The sequence below is a fragment of the Scylla paramamosain genome, chromosome 36 (assembly GCF_035594125.1).
Source record: "Scylla paramamosain isolate STU-SP2022 chromosome 36, ASM3559412v1, whole genome shotgun sequence".
NCBI lineage: Eukaryota > Metazoa > Arthropoda > Malacostraca > Decapoda > Portunidae > Scylla > Scylla paramamosain.
This window is the reverse complement of record NC_087186.1, coordinates 12861908-12869407: the sequence shown is the minus strand read 5'-3', so window position 1 is coordinate 12869407 and position 7500 is coordinate 12861908. Positions and strand designations below refer to the sequence as shown.

The 7500-nt window shown below is 41.9% G+C and overlaps 1 long non-coding RNA gene across 4 annotated transcripts in view; it reads left to right on the top strand.

The window, feature by feature from the left end:
* The window catches only part of LOC135091001 (uncharacterized), a 227504-nt gene that overhangs the window by 91809 nt on the left and 128195 nt on the right, over positions 1-7500 (top strand). The window lies entirely within an intron of this gene.

Below are 7500 nucleotides of genomic sequence, written 5' to 3'. Positions count from 1 at the left end.
TGATGGAATGTCTTTTATTTTACATCTTTTCTTATTTTTGTCAAGTTAGTTTTTTTTTTTTTTTCCCACCACTCGTATTCCTCCATTTATTTCCTCCCTCCTCCATTCCCTCTCTCTTAATGTCTCCACCTTCTCAATTAATTCCACCGCCTCCTCCTCCTCCTCCTCCTCCTCCTCCTCCTCATGCTTTTGTCTTTCTCCTCGTCGTCTTTTCCTACTCATTTTCTTACTCCTTTTATCTTCCTTGTCCTCCTTGTCGCTATTCTCCTCCTCCTCCTCCTCCTCCTCCTCCTCCTCCTCCTCCTCCTCCAATTTGACGCTACGGTGCCCTGTGGTGGAGTCGAGCCAGTAAAAGTTTGCCTTCAATTTGGCGTGAAGATGGAGAGCCGATGGAGAAGGAGGAGGAAGAGGAGGAGGAGGAGGAGGAGGAGGAGGAGGAGGAGGAGGAGGAGAGGTAACAACACTAAGAATAAGATGAAGAAGAAAAGGAAGAACAGGGTGAAAGGAAGAGAGGAATAGGAGGAGGAGGAGGAGGAGGAGGAGGAGGAGGAGGAGGAGGAGGAATATGTTAAGCCACATCCATTGTTGTCTGCATTTGTTTTGTTTGTTTGTTTGTTTGTTTGTTTGTTCGTGTGTTTGTCGTCGTGTTGTATTTGTGCTGCAGTGTTGGCTAGAAATATTTGTACCTTTCTCTCTCTCTCTCTCTCTCTCTCTCTCTCTCTCTCTCTCTCTCTCTCTCTCTCTCTCTCTCTCTCTCTCTCTCTCTCTCTCTCTCACCACTCCATTATCGGATCATACCTTTCCATAATCACCCCAGGGAGAGAGAGAGAGAGAGAGAGAGAGAGAGAGAGAGAGAGAGAGAGAGAGAGAGAGAGAGAGAGAGAGAGAGAGAGAATAACAACAAGATGGAGGAGGAAGGGGGAGAAGGGAGGGAGGGAGGGAGGGAGATAAGAACACAAGAGAGAAGGTGGGGTGGGATCTGGTGGGGGGTGGGTGGGGTGGGCGTGGGAATGGGTGGGTGGGGGAGGGTGGGGGTTAGGGGGAGGTAAGAGAGGAGCCAGAATAGTTAGTGAAGTGTGGTATTGATAGCGCCCAATGTTGTCCTGAGGGAGACTGATGATCCTCTCTCTCTCTCTCTCTCTCTCTCTCTCTCTCTCTCTCTCTCTCTCTCTCTCTCTCTCTCTCTCTCTCATATCTCTTCATCTTCGTATTCCACCATTTTTCTTTTTTTCTCTCTTCTTGTCTTTTATTGTATCCCTTCCTTCCTTTCTCTCTCTGTCTCTCCTCTTCTTCTCTCTCTCTCTCTCTCACTCTCTCTCTCCGTCTCTCCTCCCCCTCTCAGTATTTCTCACTGTTTTCTTCCCATCTCTCTCCCCAGCAACAGGGAACAGAACTATTAATCAAATACGTAGCATCTCTCTCTCTCTCTCTCTCTCTCTCTCTCTCTCTCTCTCTCTCTCTCTCTCTCTCTCTCTCTCTTCTTCAAATATACTTTTCCTCTCTTTGCATCGTCCTTTTTCACCTCCTCCTCCTCCTCCTCCTCCTCCTCCAAACAGCCTTGCAAGGACCAAAAGGTCTGCTGCTGTTTGGCTTTCCTTTGTATTCCTTTGTATTCCTCCTCCTCCTCTTTATTGTGGATAATGTAGCTTTTCACAAACAACCATGTGAAGACCAACATGTCATCTGCTGATCTTCCTTTGTTTTCCCTTGCATTTTCCTCCTCTTCCTCCTCCTCTTCCTCCTCCTCCTCCTCCTCCTCCTCCTCCTCCAATCTGCTGGAAACTTTCAAGCTCCCCGTCAAAAGAGTCAACACGTCTGAAATAAACACACGGTAACTATTGACCTAACAAAGCCTTCAAGGGGTCGAGCTTTTTACTCGCTTTATGACTCGACTGGGTACAAGATAGAGACAGGCAGGGAGGGAGGGGGTGGAGGGAGGGAGGGGGTTAATATCTTGCTAGGAGGGAGGGAGGGGGTTAATATCTTGCAGGAGGGAGGGAAGGAGGAAATGGAGGGATGAGGTTGGTATTTTTCGAAGAAGGGAAGGAGGTACTCATATGTTTTCTGTGTTGGTAAGAAAGAGAGAGAGAGAGAGTGAGAGTGAGAGTGAGTTTATATATTTGATTGTAAAGTTTTCGTTTTTGCGCATCTATCAATTTGTGGTTTTGAATAGTAATCTTTGGGATTGGGAAAATATTATTGGCATTCTTATTTTCTGTCTATCCATAATGTTATTTGGAAGGAAATCTGCCCTTACTTTCTTTCTTTTCATTGTCTTTTCTTTTTATTTTCAGCAGTTCTCTTTTCTCTAATCTTAAATCTTGCGTTTTGTCTTTTGCCTCTTGGTTATTTTTCCTTTTCCTTGCATTTCTTTCATATGTCGTGGGTTTTTTTTTTTATCTGTCTTCCCTGCGCCTCTTATCTCTTCTGTGTGTCTTCCCAAGCACCCTAGGTCATCACTCCAGCCCACAGCAGCACCCCACAGTCCCACCTCCAGCTCGCCTCCCCTTGCACACCATCCTTGCACAAACGCCCCTCATCTCCCTTTCTTCTCTCGCTACCCAAAGCACACATCACTCCCCTCGTCTCCCCAACACTCTCTCTCCCCCATTTCTTTTAGTCGTATCGCAGCATCACCCTCACTTCTGTCTCCCTTACCCAAATTACGGATCAGCTTATCTCTCCAACACGTAAGGTTAGGTTAATTTAATTGTCCCCCATCACCCCACTTATTCTATACATTCCTTACCCTTGTATCTCCCCTACATCTTGTCCCTTATCTCTTCTTCACAAAGCAGAGCAGATCTTGTCCTTTCATCCCCCCAACTTACTTTCCTCCCACCTTTCCCCTCTTCCATCTCCCAGCACGCTCACCCAAGCATTTCCCCTTCTCAGTCTCCCCCTGCATCTCCCGCTCTCTTCTCTCCTCTCTCCCCTAAGCACAGCGGGGCCCATCCTGGCAATAACCGGAATGACTCGTGATTCGCACTGATACACACTGACAGGTCACGTTCACGCGGCAAAACTGTGACCCCCAGAATCTTCTCTTAACCTGGCACGCCGCGGGTCACCCAAGGGACCGCCAATAGCAAGAAGGCTGCAGCTCCGTAAACTCAACACGGCAAATCATCCTCGCCGTTTCAATTTTACGAACGTTTAACGCTATTCCGCTCAGGGGGAATGACGCAGCAGAGAGCTTGGGGATATTAAGCTTTTGTCCGCGGTAAAACGTCAAGCTGTTTCCCCTTAGTGAGCCTTTTTTCCCCTCATCAGCGGGGAAAATTCCTGCGATGTGAGGGCGAGAGAGAAACGAGGCTGGAAAGGAAAGCCACGTTCTCATAACGGAGGGAAAAATGAAATAGATGGTGACGTTTTAAGGGAAACAGTAAAAGGATGACATACTTGAGGGGAAACTTACGTGGCCGGTGATATTGTAAGGCTAAGAAATGCTTATATATAAAGGTACAATTTTTTCCTGGAAGTTAGGTAGAGGTAGACGTTAGTTAAATATATGCCCTGAATCACACATGCCACGAGTAATGTTAAACTTCCTTTAATAATAATAATAATGATAAAAAGGACATGAAATTTTGACTCGTTGATGGTAAAGTTAACTACAACATTCCAAGGTAAATATACATCTTGGTGACGCCTTGCCGCTGTGCACACCTTGAGGAGTAGGAGCATAACATTACATTACTACCCTACTTTATATTAAATTTCTTGGCAACCTTCGCATGCCAGGGTTCCCGTAATTATACATCTCCCCCCATACTACATCAGAAACCCTCATAACCCCTCAGCCCTTCCCCTCACCTCACATCCTTCCCATCACCCCCTCACCTCCTCTCCCCTCTTACGTTCTTCTCCCTTTCTTCATTTCCTTCGTGTCTTAATCCTTCATATCCTTCATCCTTCACCTCATCCTCACTTTCTTCCTTCTCCCCTCACCTCCTTCCCCTTCCCCCTCACTTCCTCCTTTCCTTCATGTCCTTCCCTTCACCTCCCTCCTCTCACCTTCACTTCCTTTTCCTCCCCTTTTCCTCAGCGTTACATCCTTCACCTCTCCCTCACTTCCCATATCCCCTTAATTGTCTGTCCCCATCATTCCGTTTCTGTACGCCACCATCCCTCCCTTCCTCCCCTCCTCCATTTCTCCCTTTCTCTCCTTTTCTCTCCCTTTCTCTCCGTCCCCAGCAGTAATATATGGAGTCACCTCTACGACAAATGATTCTTTTTTCCCTCCACATTCGCGGAACTGGAGGCATTTTTCTCTCCAGGAGCCGCGTCTTGGAGGAAAAGTAGACGCAGGAGGGAAAAAGTGGAGGAAGAGTCGAAGGGTGGAAGTACGTAAGGATGGAAGAGGATTGAAAGGTGGAGGAAAAGTGAAGTGGTGGAGGAAATTTTTCTTGAGGGGAAAGGGAAAACGGAGGGAATGTAAAGGGACTGGACTAGTTTACTATTGATATTGTTTTAAGTGAAAGTTTGTTGAATATAAAATAATAGTTTGTGCGGTAATAACTCTCTCTCTCTCTCTCTCTCTCTCTCTCTCTCTCTCTCTCTCTCTCTCTCTCTCTCTCTCTCTCTCTCTCTCTCTCTCTCTCTCTCTCTCTCTCTCGAATTGAAGAGAGGAAAAGCAGGAAGGAAAATAATGATGTTGAATGAGAAGACGAATTATCATAACTTTAAATATAATAAAGGATAACGATTTTGTAAGAGAGAGAGAGAGAGAGAGAGAGAGAGAGAGAGAGAGAGAGAGAGAGAGAGAGAGAGAGAGAGAGAGAGAGAGACCTTCCATGCTATTTTACGAGAATATTAAAGAAAGAGAAAGGACTCGGAAATTACACAGAAGAGTAAATGAGAGAGAGAGAGGGAAACAGAAAGGAGAGGGGAAAAATTGTGACACTGAGGGTGAGAGGAAATCTATGAATAACACACACACCCATCTTGTGTCTCTCAGGAACTGTATACTCTCTCTCTCTCTCTCTCTCTCTCTCTCTCTCTCTCTCTCTCTCTCTCTCTCTCTCTCTCTCTCTCTCTCTCTCTCTCTCTCTCTCTTGTATTTTGTTAAGCTTTTCTATTTTCGTTCGTATTGTTTATGTATCCTCCTCCTTCTCCTCTTCCTCCTCTTTCTCTTCCTCCTCCTTCTCTTCTTCCCTTTCTTCTCTTTTCTTTTTCTTTGTCGTTCTTTTCCTTCTTATTTCAACGCATTTCCATTTGAGTTAATTTTCTCTGTTAGCTCTTCGTTCTTACCTTGTTACTGTCTTCCTCCTCATCCTCTTGTTGTTGTTGTTGTTGTTGTTGTTGCTGTTGTTGTTGTTGTTGTTGTTGTTGTTTGTTGCTCTCTTGTTATTCTTCTTTATCTTTTTGTTGTTCTTGTTCTTGTTCTTTTTTTTTATCTTGTTTTCTTGTTTTTCTTGTTCTTTTTGTTTCCCCTCCTCCTCCTCCTCCTCCTCCTCCTCCTCCTCTTCCATCTTCCTCTTCTTCATTGTCATTACTCGCATTTACAAGTCACCCGATACGCACTGCCACCTGTAATATCCTCCTTAATGGGGAACAGGTTAATTAACACAGGTGATAAAAGGACCGAGAAGGGGCAACGAAAAGCAGAAATGCTGAAGTGTTGCATTTAGTGTTGAAGGAAATGTTGTGTGTTGCAGGGAGCTTAAATAATGGTCAGGTACTCTGTGTGTGTGTGTGTGTGTGTGTGTGTGTGTGTGTGTGTGTGTGTGTGTGTGATCCGAAGTAATTCTTGTTTTGCTCTTTACATAAATGGTTCAAGAAAAAAAATAAAAAGGTTAAAACTCTTCCCAGATTATTTAATTTTATTTATGAAACGAGAAAAAAAATAAGTCGATAAATAAAGAAAACGAAGTACAATAATCGTTATCATAATCAATAAACTAAAGAAATATAAATTAAGCAAATAAAATAAAACAATCAGAATATTGCACTGAAGAACTTGTAAATACGAAAGAAACAAAGCACAGGAATCTTTTCATAATCAATAAATAAAAACAACAAATAAACAAATAAAATAAAAAAAATAAAGAGAGAAAAAAAATCAATATTTCCTCGAACTTGTAAATACGAAAAAAAAATACAATAAACCTTTTCCACGCCCAATACTATATAGAAAAAAAAAACCCTTCATTTAAGTTTGAAAGTGCAGCTTGCGGGAGAAGACCCAAGGGACCAAAGTGACACAGCCATTTTACCAGAATTAATACGAGTGAAGTGTCGGAAAATATGAGTAAACTTGGTCAAAATATATTTACCTTGGAGAGCTTGGCGTGTGTGATGAATACCTGTGTGGGAGAGTGCGGAATGGAATGGGGAGAGTGGAGAGTGCAACGGAATTAATACTAGCTAGTCCGGCCTGTATGCTCTCTCTCTCTCTCTCTCTCTCTCTCTCTCTCTCTCTCTCTCTCTCTCTCTCTCTCTCTCTCTCTCTCTCTCTCTCTCTCTCTCTCTGATGGAATACTGTAGATATGACAAGAGTAAGAACTGAACTTTAAAAAAAAATTATATAGCTGGATAGAAATTACCAAAAGTATGTTTTTTTATTTTCTATTTTTTTCATTATTTTTTTTACGAGTTGTTCAAAATTGCTGAGCGGAATAACTGAGAAGTCGAATGAAATACACTTTCTGTACTATTTTGTAAGGTATAACTGGCCACAAGTACAGTTTTATTTTATTTTATTGAGAATGATCTAACAAGTGACAAGGAAAGTTTTGAATGGATGGGGGAAAAAAGTAATATTTCCAGTATTTCTATTCGTGTGTGAACTGATTAAGATGATACGATCCTCTTTTCCTTTCCTTCTCTCTTTTTTTTTTTCTCTCTCTCTGTGTATTTCTACTTTAGTCTGAGGTCATTAAGATTACATGTCCCAAAGTTTTTATTTCGTGTTTTTTCATCATTATTAATTTTAGAGTTGACTGAATATAATTTTTGTTGCGCTAAATTCAAACTCATATTTTTTTTTTGTTTCTTTTATTTATTTATTTATTTATTTATTTATTTTATTTTTTATTCAAATTTGAACAATACAGCATGCTCCTCTTTTTCCAATCTTTCTTTTCTTGGCTGTTTCATTCATTACGTTTAATCGATTATATACAATATTTCTATTTCTCATCTTTTTCTTCCTTTGTTTAACTCATTCACGTCAGAACTTACCTACCCAAGTTACATATTCCTTCATAATCTCGTTTTTTCCCTTTAATTTTTCTTTATTTTCATTCATGTTTATTTTCATTCATTATACATAACATCTCTGCATTTGTTGTCTATCCTTCCTTTATTTTTGCTCACATTTTAGTCACAACGAACTCAAATTACAAATTCATGCGAACTCTTTTTTATCCCTATTTCTTATTCATCAGTTTCCATTGACTCTAGTACATAACATCTCTGCATTCACCACCTTTCTTCCTTTTTCTATTCACATTGAAGTCAAAACTCACTCAATTACATATTCCTGCACAACCTTTC